The sequence below is a fragment of the Capsicum annuum genome, chromosome 10, assembly GCF_002878395.1.
Source record: "Capsicum annuum cultivar UCD-10X-F1 chromosome 10, UCD10Xv1.1, whole genome shotgun sequence".
NCBI classification, from domain to species: domain Eukaryota; kingdom Viridiplantae; phylum Streptophyta; class Magnoliopsida; order Solanales; family Solanaceae; genus Capsicum; species Capsicum annuum.
This window is the reverse complement of record NC_061120.1, coordinates 18383512-18391577: the sequence shown is the minus strand read 5'-3', so window position 1 is coordinate 18391577 and position 8066 is coordinate 18383512. Positions and strand designations below refer to the sequence as shown.

The window sequence follows — 8066 nt, the reverse complement described above, 5'->3', positions numbered from 1 at the left end:
TAGGGAATTACTTGGTGGGGGTTTTATTCCTGTTATGATTTCATGTTCCGTGTTCCATGTTTTATTACGAATCTGTGTGCTTTCCTCTGCTTTCCTCTGTTTTATATCGCTTATGGGTACCATATTGATGTTATGTAATCTGCTTCTGTGCTTTACTATGTGTTTGTGTGGTATCTCGTACCTTGAGCCGGGGGTCTATCGAAAACAGCCTTTCTGCTTCATCAGAGGTAGAGGTATGGACTGCGTACATCTTACCCCCCCAGACCTCACTAGGTGGGAATACACTGGGTTTGTTGTTGTTGTTGTTGTTGTTGTATTAGTTTGACTTCGCACGAAACTTTAAAAAAATAAAGACCTTTAAAGTTGTAATTAATCTTTAAGATTATTGAATTGCAGGAGAGTGGTGGAAGAGTGACGTACAAGAGATAGTGAATGAGTTTGTTGCAAGCGGAGGAGATGTAAATAACTCTGATGCTTTCCTTATAAATGGTCAACCAGGAGATCTATGTATGTTATAAACCAAACGAGAGAGCCCAACCCAAAAGACTAGCCTGATAGGTGGGAGAACTCATTTGGACTATAAACCCCTTAGCATTTCTAGGCTGAGCCCAGTTGGTCAATGTTATAAACCAAACGGGAGAGCACCAAATGGGAGAGTAGGTGGGAGAACCCATTTAGCCTATAAACCCCTTAGCATTTCTCTATTTTTCTAATGAGGGACAATTGGTTCATAACAATCGCTTCCGCTTGAGAACCAACGACCTCGTTGGTCACGAATGAGCCCAGTTGGTCATGGCTGACACCCCTGTTAGGTCTAGGCCACCACTCCTAGCGCACAGGCCACCACTCCGAGTCGCGGCTCCACGCGTGGATCGATCCTCATTGGTCACGGTGGGATAATCTGTTCATAATAATCGCTTCCGCTTGAGAACCAACGACCTCATTGGTCACGACTGAGCCCAGTTGGTCAATGTTATAAACCAAACGGGAGAGTCCAACCCAAAAGACTAGCCTAATAGGTGGGAGCACCCATTTGGCCTATAAACCCCTTAGCATTTCTCTGTTTTTTCAATGTAGGACAATTGGTTCATAACACTCGCTTCCGCTTGAGAACCAACGACCTCGTTGGTCACGGTTGAGCCCAGTTGGTCACTGCTGATACCCCTCTTAGGTACAGGCCACCACTCTTGGCGCATAGGCCACCACTCCGAGTCGCGGCTCCACGCGTGGATCGATCTTCGTTGGTCACGGCTGGCACCCCTCTTGGGTCCAGGCCACCACTACGCCCAGTTAGCCATGGATAGCACCCCTCTTGGGTCTAGAAAACCACTCCAAGTCGTGGATCCATGCGTGGATCGATCCTAGTTGGTCACGGTGGGACAATTGGTTCATAACAATCACTTTCGCTTGAGAACCAATGACCTCGTTGGTCACGACTGAGCCCAGTTGGTCATTGTTATAAACCAAATGGGAGAGCACCAAACGGGAGAGCCCAACCCAAAAGACTAGCCTAATAGGTGGGAGAACACATTTTCCCTATAAATCCCTTAGCATTTCTCTATTTTTTCAATGTGGAACAATTGATTCGTAATAATCGTTTCCGCTTGAGAACTAACGACCTCGTTGGTCACGGTTGACACCCCTCTTAGGTCCAGGCCATCACTCTTGGTACAAAGTCCACCACTCTGAGTCGTGGTTCCACACGTGGATCGATCTTCGTTGGTCACGGCTACGCCTAGTTGGTCACGTCTGGCACTCCTCTTGGGTTCAGGGCACCACTACGCCCAGTTGGTCACGGCTGGAACCCCTCTTGGATCCAAGCCACCACTCCTGGCATGGTGGGATAATTGGTTCATAACAATCGCTTCCGCTTGAGAACCAACGTCCTTGTTGGTCACGGATAACACCCCTTATCGATCCTCGTTGGTCACGGCTACGCCCAGTTGGTCACGATTGGTACCCCTCTTGGGTCCAGGCCTCTACTACGCCCAATTGGTCACAGCTGGCACTCCTCTTGGGTCCAAGTCACCACTCCTGGCATGTAGGCCATCACTCCTAATCACAGCCCAACGCGCGATCCTCGTTGGTCACAGCTGGCACCCCTCTTGGGTCCAAGCCACCACTCCGAGTCACGGCCCAACGCATAGGACTCTCAATGAAAGCACCAATGTTATAAACCAAATGGGAGAGCCCAACCCAAAAGACTAGCCTGATAGGTGGGAGAACCTATTTGACCTATAAACCCTTTAGCATTTCTCTATTTTTCCAATATAGGACAATTGGTTCATAACAAGATCCTTGCTCATAAAATGGTATAAGAAATTAGATCACCTTTGTCTCTTATAGAACAACATAGTTTTGTGATGCTAAGTATTACTGGAAAATTATTGATGATCAACTTCTCTTCTTTTTTTCAACAGATACATTCAAACTAACGGTGGAGAAAGGCAAGACATATATGCTCAGAATGGTGAACATTGTAATGAACAATATTATGTTTTTCGCCGTTGCAAATCATCAACTCACTATCGTACGAACCGATTAAACCATTACATCGCCATTTCTCCTAGTCAAACTATCGATGTTTTACTCGAAGCAAATCAAAACCTAGATAACTATTTTATGGCCGCAAGGGCATATAATAGCTTAAATGGAATTGCATTTGATAACACAACCACCACTGCTATCATCCAGTATCGTGGAAATTACACACCTTCTACACCAATCCTTTTAAATCTATCGAATTTCAATGATACGAATGCCTCAGTTTAATTTCACGAGGACATTCAAAAGCCTAGCCAATAAACAACACCCCATGGACGTACCCTTAAACATTACTACCAATTTATTGTTCGCATTTTCGATGAATACATTACCGTGCCAAAATGAATCGTGTAGTGGACCTAATGGGGACCGATTCGCGGTTAGTATGAACAACACAAGCTTTGTGTTAACTCGTATTGACATATTAGGAGCTTATTACAAGAACATTAAAGGGTTATATAGAGATGAATTTCCTAGTTTCCTGCAGTTTAATTTTAATTTTATTGGTGATTCTCTTCCTATGGAATTGCAACGTCCCGATCAGAGAACACAGGTTCATGTTCTTGAATATGGAACAAATATAGAGATCGTTTTGCAGGGAACTAGTTTATTGGGTGGAATTGATCATCCAATTCACCTTCATGGATATAGTTTTTATGTTGTTGGATTAGGTCTTGGAAATTTTGACAAAGATAAAGACCTTTTCCAGTATAATCTTGTTGATCCTCCTCTTCAGAGCACTATTGCTATTGTTAGGAATGGATGGGCTACCATCAGATTTAAAGTTGATAATCCAGGTATATAGATCGATCTAATTGGTTTTATAATCTTTCACTATATTATCATTTATATGTTATCGATCAAATTAAAAGCTTTATGAGCAGACATATGATCTAAAATTTTGCAGAAGCTAGACAATAGTCTTAAATTTTGTTATTCCTGTTGGTTATATTTTGCACAACTTTCAAAAATAGGGACAAATTTTAAATGGTGATTTAAAAAAAGATATTTGCGCAATCTACACCAAAGATTATTACCTGTGCTTAAAATTTGTTGCCGGTAGAGTCTATATCACGCTACAAATTTTATTGGCATATTAGCACATGAGAAATTTTATTTTGTGAGTCACATAAACAACATTATTTATGTGAGGCTACTTTACTGAGTGACAAGTGGACACTTTCTTATCAAACAAGAAAGTGTCCATTTATCAAACAAGTGGCCTCATATAAGTAATGTTGGTTATATGAATCACAAAATAAAATCTCTTTAAGTTCAAATCAATTTGTTTATATTCTACACCAAATTCTTGTAAATTGCAAATATAGAAAATAACATATTACATCTGAATATATACGTTAAGATTCTTTATTCAATAATTTGCAGTTTTTCTTTTATGGAACAGGAGTATGGTTTATACATTGTCATTTTCAGAGGCGGATCCAGGATCCGAACTCTCTGGGTGCCAAGTAAACTTATTTACAGGGGTGGAGTCACCTTCGATGAAGGGTGGTCAAATGCACAACCTTTGTCGGAAAATTATGTGGTGAATAGAGGTTAAATGTTAATCATAATGAGTGTATATTTAATTTTGCACACTCTTAACATAGCTGAGAATAAAATTTGCATATCCTTCACTGAATTTATGACTCCGCCACTGCTTATCGATTAAAGTAATCAAATTATTCATTTTTTGATATATAAGACAATTAACCAACCAATTAATTAAAAAAAAACAATAATAAAATGATAAAACTTGATCTTTCAATAATATTACTAATATCATGATATAATATTCATAATTCATTTAAATGGTAGAATGTACATCTGTTTCCCTGTTTTAGTCAACAATGCTTCACACAAAATAATTTTGTAGAATGTACGCTTGTTTCCCTGTTTTAGTCAACAATGCTTCACAGAAAATAATTTTAAAAAACAAATGCTGCAAAATGGGATCGTTTCCCTGTTTTAGTCAACAATGCTTCACAGAAAATAATTTTAAAAAACAAATACTGCAAAATGGGATCGAACACACGACCTATGGGCAACAAAAGTGCCGCTTTGCCACTTGCACTAAATAGTGCTTTGGTATTATGAGTGACAGATTTAATACCCCCTCTGTTTAAAAAAGAATGACATACTTTAACTTGGCACAAAGTTTAAGAAAATAAAGAACTTTTGAATCTTGTGGCCTTAAATTAAACTAGTGTCAAATGTACCAAAATATCCTTTAATCTTGTGGTCATAAACATCCATGTGGAAAGTTGAAATTAAAGTATTGTCAAAAAAGGAAAGGGTCATTCCTTTTTAAACGAACTAAAAAGAAAAGTAGGTCATTCTTTTTTAAACAGAGGGAGTATTTGACTATATTGATATTAAAAAAATAAATGTTGCAAACTGGATTCGAGCACACAACTTATGGGCAACAAAAATGACGCTTCGCCACTTGCACTAGATAGTGCTTTGGTACTATTGGTAGTAGATTTAATATTTGACTATATCAATATATATATATACCTATATACATAGAGTTTTCGTCAAAATTTGTGGTGGCGTGCCACACCACGATAATGAATAGATCCGCCCCTGATTATTTTGACTCTCATGTGAATTGGGGAATGAAAATGGCATTCATTGTGAAAGATGGAAAAGGGTCCTAATAGAAACTTCTTCCTCCTCCTCCTCCTGATATGCCCTAGTGTTGAATTTCAATACCTCAAATTTAACTATGATTAATCTTTTGGAACCTACACTCTATTGATGGACCAGAAAGAAAAAAATAACATTTGCATGTTGATTTTATTAATTCGTTATTATAACATGTAGCTTGGAGATTTATGTCTTTGTTTTTTCTTTCATGTAATAAATTGCTCTTCTAAAACATCTTATAGGAGGTGCATTAAATATTTAATCTGACCGATGATATATATAATGTTGTAAATCTGGTTACTCTTTGTGGATTTATAGTACCTAATTTGACTCTTCCATTTCTTTAATTTACTTACATTACGTGTTCTTTTGTTGTTCTATCATGTGTTCTTTATTCATTTAAAATTATACAAATTTTTCTACCAAATAAAATTTGATGCAAAACCTACAAATTGCTCTGTTCTTTTGTTTTTCAAAAAAAAAAAAGGCATCAAAGTTCCAACTTCTTGAATGAGGCAGCAATGCCGGCTACGATGAAGGAGAGAAAGATAGCATTGCAAACATCGTCTTGCGCCATGTCTACTTAATGAGTTTTAGCTTAACTTATTATTCCATAATGACACCAATATGTTTGTTTACCGTTTTTTTTGTATATATATGTAACGCCCCGGGTGTTTGAATGTCCATTTAGAGCTAGAAATGAGCCTACGTAACCCCAAAATGGAGTAGAAATTGAATAGGGATAATATCGATGGGTTGGGAAAGGTTTTGAGCAAAGAAATTGACCATGCGTAGCACGGAGAAGCCTATGCTTTGGGCCTAATGCGGCGGGTTACTACCTCACCCTTGTATTGGCCATGCATTGCAGGGGGTGCTCCCCAGTAAAGGGCGTGCGTCACACGGGGTGGGCCACACAATGGGGCGTGCAAAGCACCCTCCCTATTTCGTCACCAAAACTTAGTTTTAACATTATTCTAGGGGTGTTTGGGTCTTTTTACAATTAAAAATCATTCTCCTTCCATTCTAAGTCCCTAAATATGACTCTTATTACTCATAAGCATATTTTACTCTTTCCCAAACTACTTAGAAACTAAATGAGCTAGGTTTCCAAGTTCAAAGCTTAAATCTCTTGCCTTCCTCAAGATTCTTCCATCAAAAGGCGTGTTGAACACACCCTACTTTAACTATTATCACAAAGTGTCAATTTACTTAATATTTACGTATTCTATAATGATTGTTTGAAACTATGATTGAGAATTTCATTGTGAAAATCTTAACATTGATTTTTCTCTTGTTTTAATGGTTTTTCAATTATCGATAGTGGGTTTTGAGACTTGAACATGCTATAGGAAAAGGTGAATTTGGTTATATGGATTTATCACTTCAAAGGTTATACATAATAAAAATATGACCCTCAATCCATTCCAAAAGTTTGTTATCAATGAGGATTATGATGTTTATCCCGTCTTTTGAGCAATGTATAGCATGATATGATAAGATGTTTAATAACTTCTTTAAAAATCCTATTGTGGCTAGGTTGATGAATTTTAAAGACAGAGTTGAGAGTCTATAATGTTATATGAAAATGATTTGGCATAATATAATGACTTGCAAGTCTTGATATGACGATACCAAAATATGAATGCCTTGACGAAAGACTCCATGGTTATATAATTATGAAAAATATTTTAATTGGGCTTAGAGAGAAGTATGTAGTTCACCGAGAAAGGTGTTTGTCCTCATGACCAACGCCCTCAACCTATATTTTACTGACATAGGGATGATGTTCTTTAATCGGATGATGAATTATTTTCTTAACATGAGGATAAAATGGTGGCTTTAGACTATTGATGACTTTAGACTAATCTCAATCCTTGTGGCGAACATGGATCGAGATCCTGCAGGTTGGGGAGCACTGGACCCATATAGCCCATGGGTTACGTAATGTCCTGCTATACTCTAGAGTTGGTGTTTACCATAAGGGACAAAATGAAGAAGTTTGTGTCTGGTATGTGATGAGGTAAAACTAGAGTGTACGGGGTGATGTTGAATAGTGAGATGGTCATATCCAGGCTAGTGGTCCATGCTCAATGCGTGGAGGATAATAAAAAGAAGAGCATAAAAGTTGAGAAGTTCCAGAGTAAGAGGGCTAAACCTGCTAATCAGAAAGTAAGCCACTAGAATAATGGGAAAGATGGCAAGCAGTTTTTCAAGAAAAAGTTGTGGGGGAATGCGTTTCCATCCGCTAATGCACTTGTACTCAGGATTTCGAAGGATCAGTGTTCCCAACCTACTAATGGACACAGGATTTAGGGTACTCATTCTTATTCCAATGTAGCTCAATCGGCCCCATACTACCCTCCTTGCCGAACTTGTTGGAAGCTTCACCGCTTGTTTTGTTGTTTGGGTAGAAATTTATGTTTTGGTTCTAACTAGCCAGGTCATATGCAGTGAAATTACCCCCACAGCTAAGGGTGCGTATGAGGCTAAAAAATCCCCTACTACTACTTCTCAACTCCAACTGCAAAGGGCTTTACCTCTGGGACAGGTAGGTCGTAACCGCATGTATTCTCTGTCCACTCGCTAACATTCTTAGACGTCTTTAGATTTTTTCACGGGTATGTTACATATTTTCTCCCGTGATGTTTATGTACTACTTGACACCGGTTCCATCCCATATTATGTGACCCTTATGTGGCTGTGCCTTTTGGTTTTGGTCTCAAAAATATTCCTGACCCCTTCTCAGTTTCTACCTAAGTTAGTGAGTTCATCGTTTCTAGGAGGATCTATAGATATTATATCGTATCTATTTTTCATCGGGATACAATGGTAGATTTAGTAGAGCTAGATATGGTAGACTTTTATGTTATTCT

General features: G+C 38.5%; 1 pseudogene; it reads left to right on the top strand.

Annotated features, from left to right (window-relative positions):
• Positions 1–5243, top strand: part of LOC107844178 — a 12902-nt pseudogene extending 7659 nt beyond the window's left edge.
• Positions 5244–8066: the final 2823 nt, after the last annotated feature.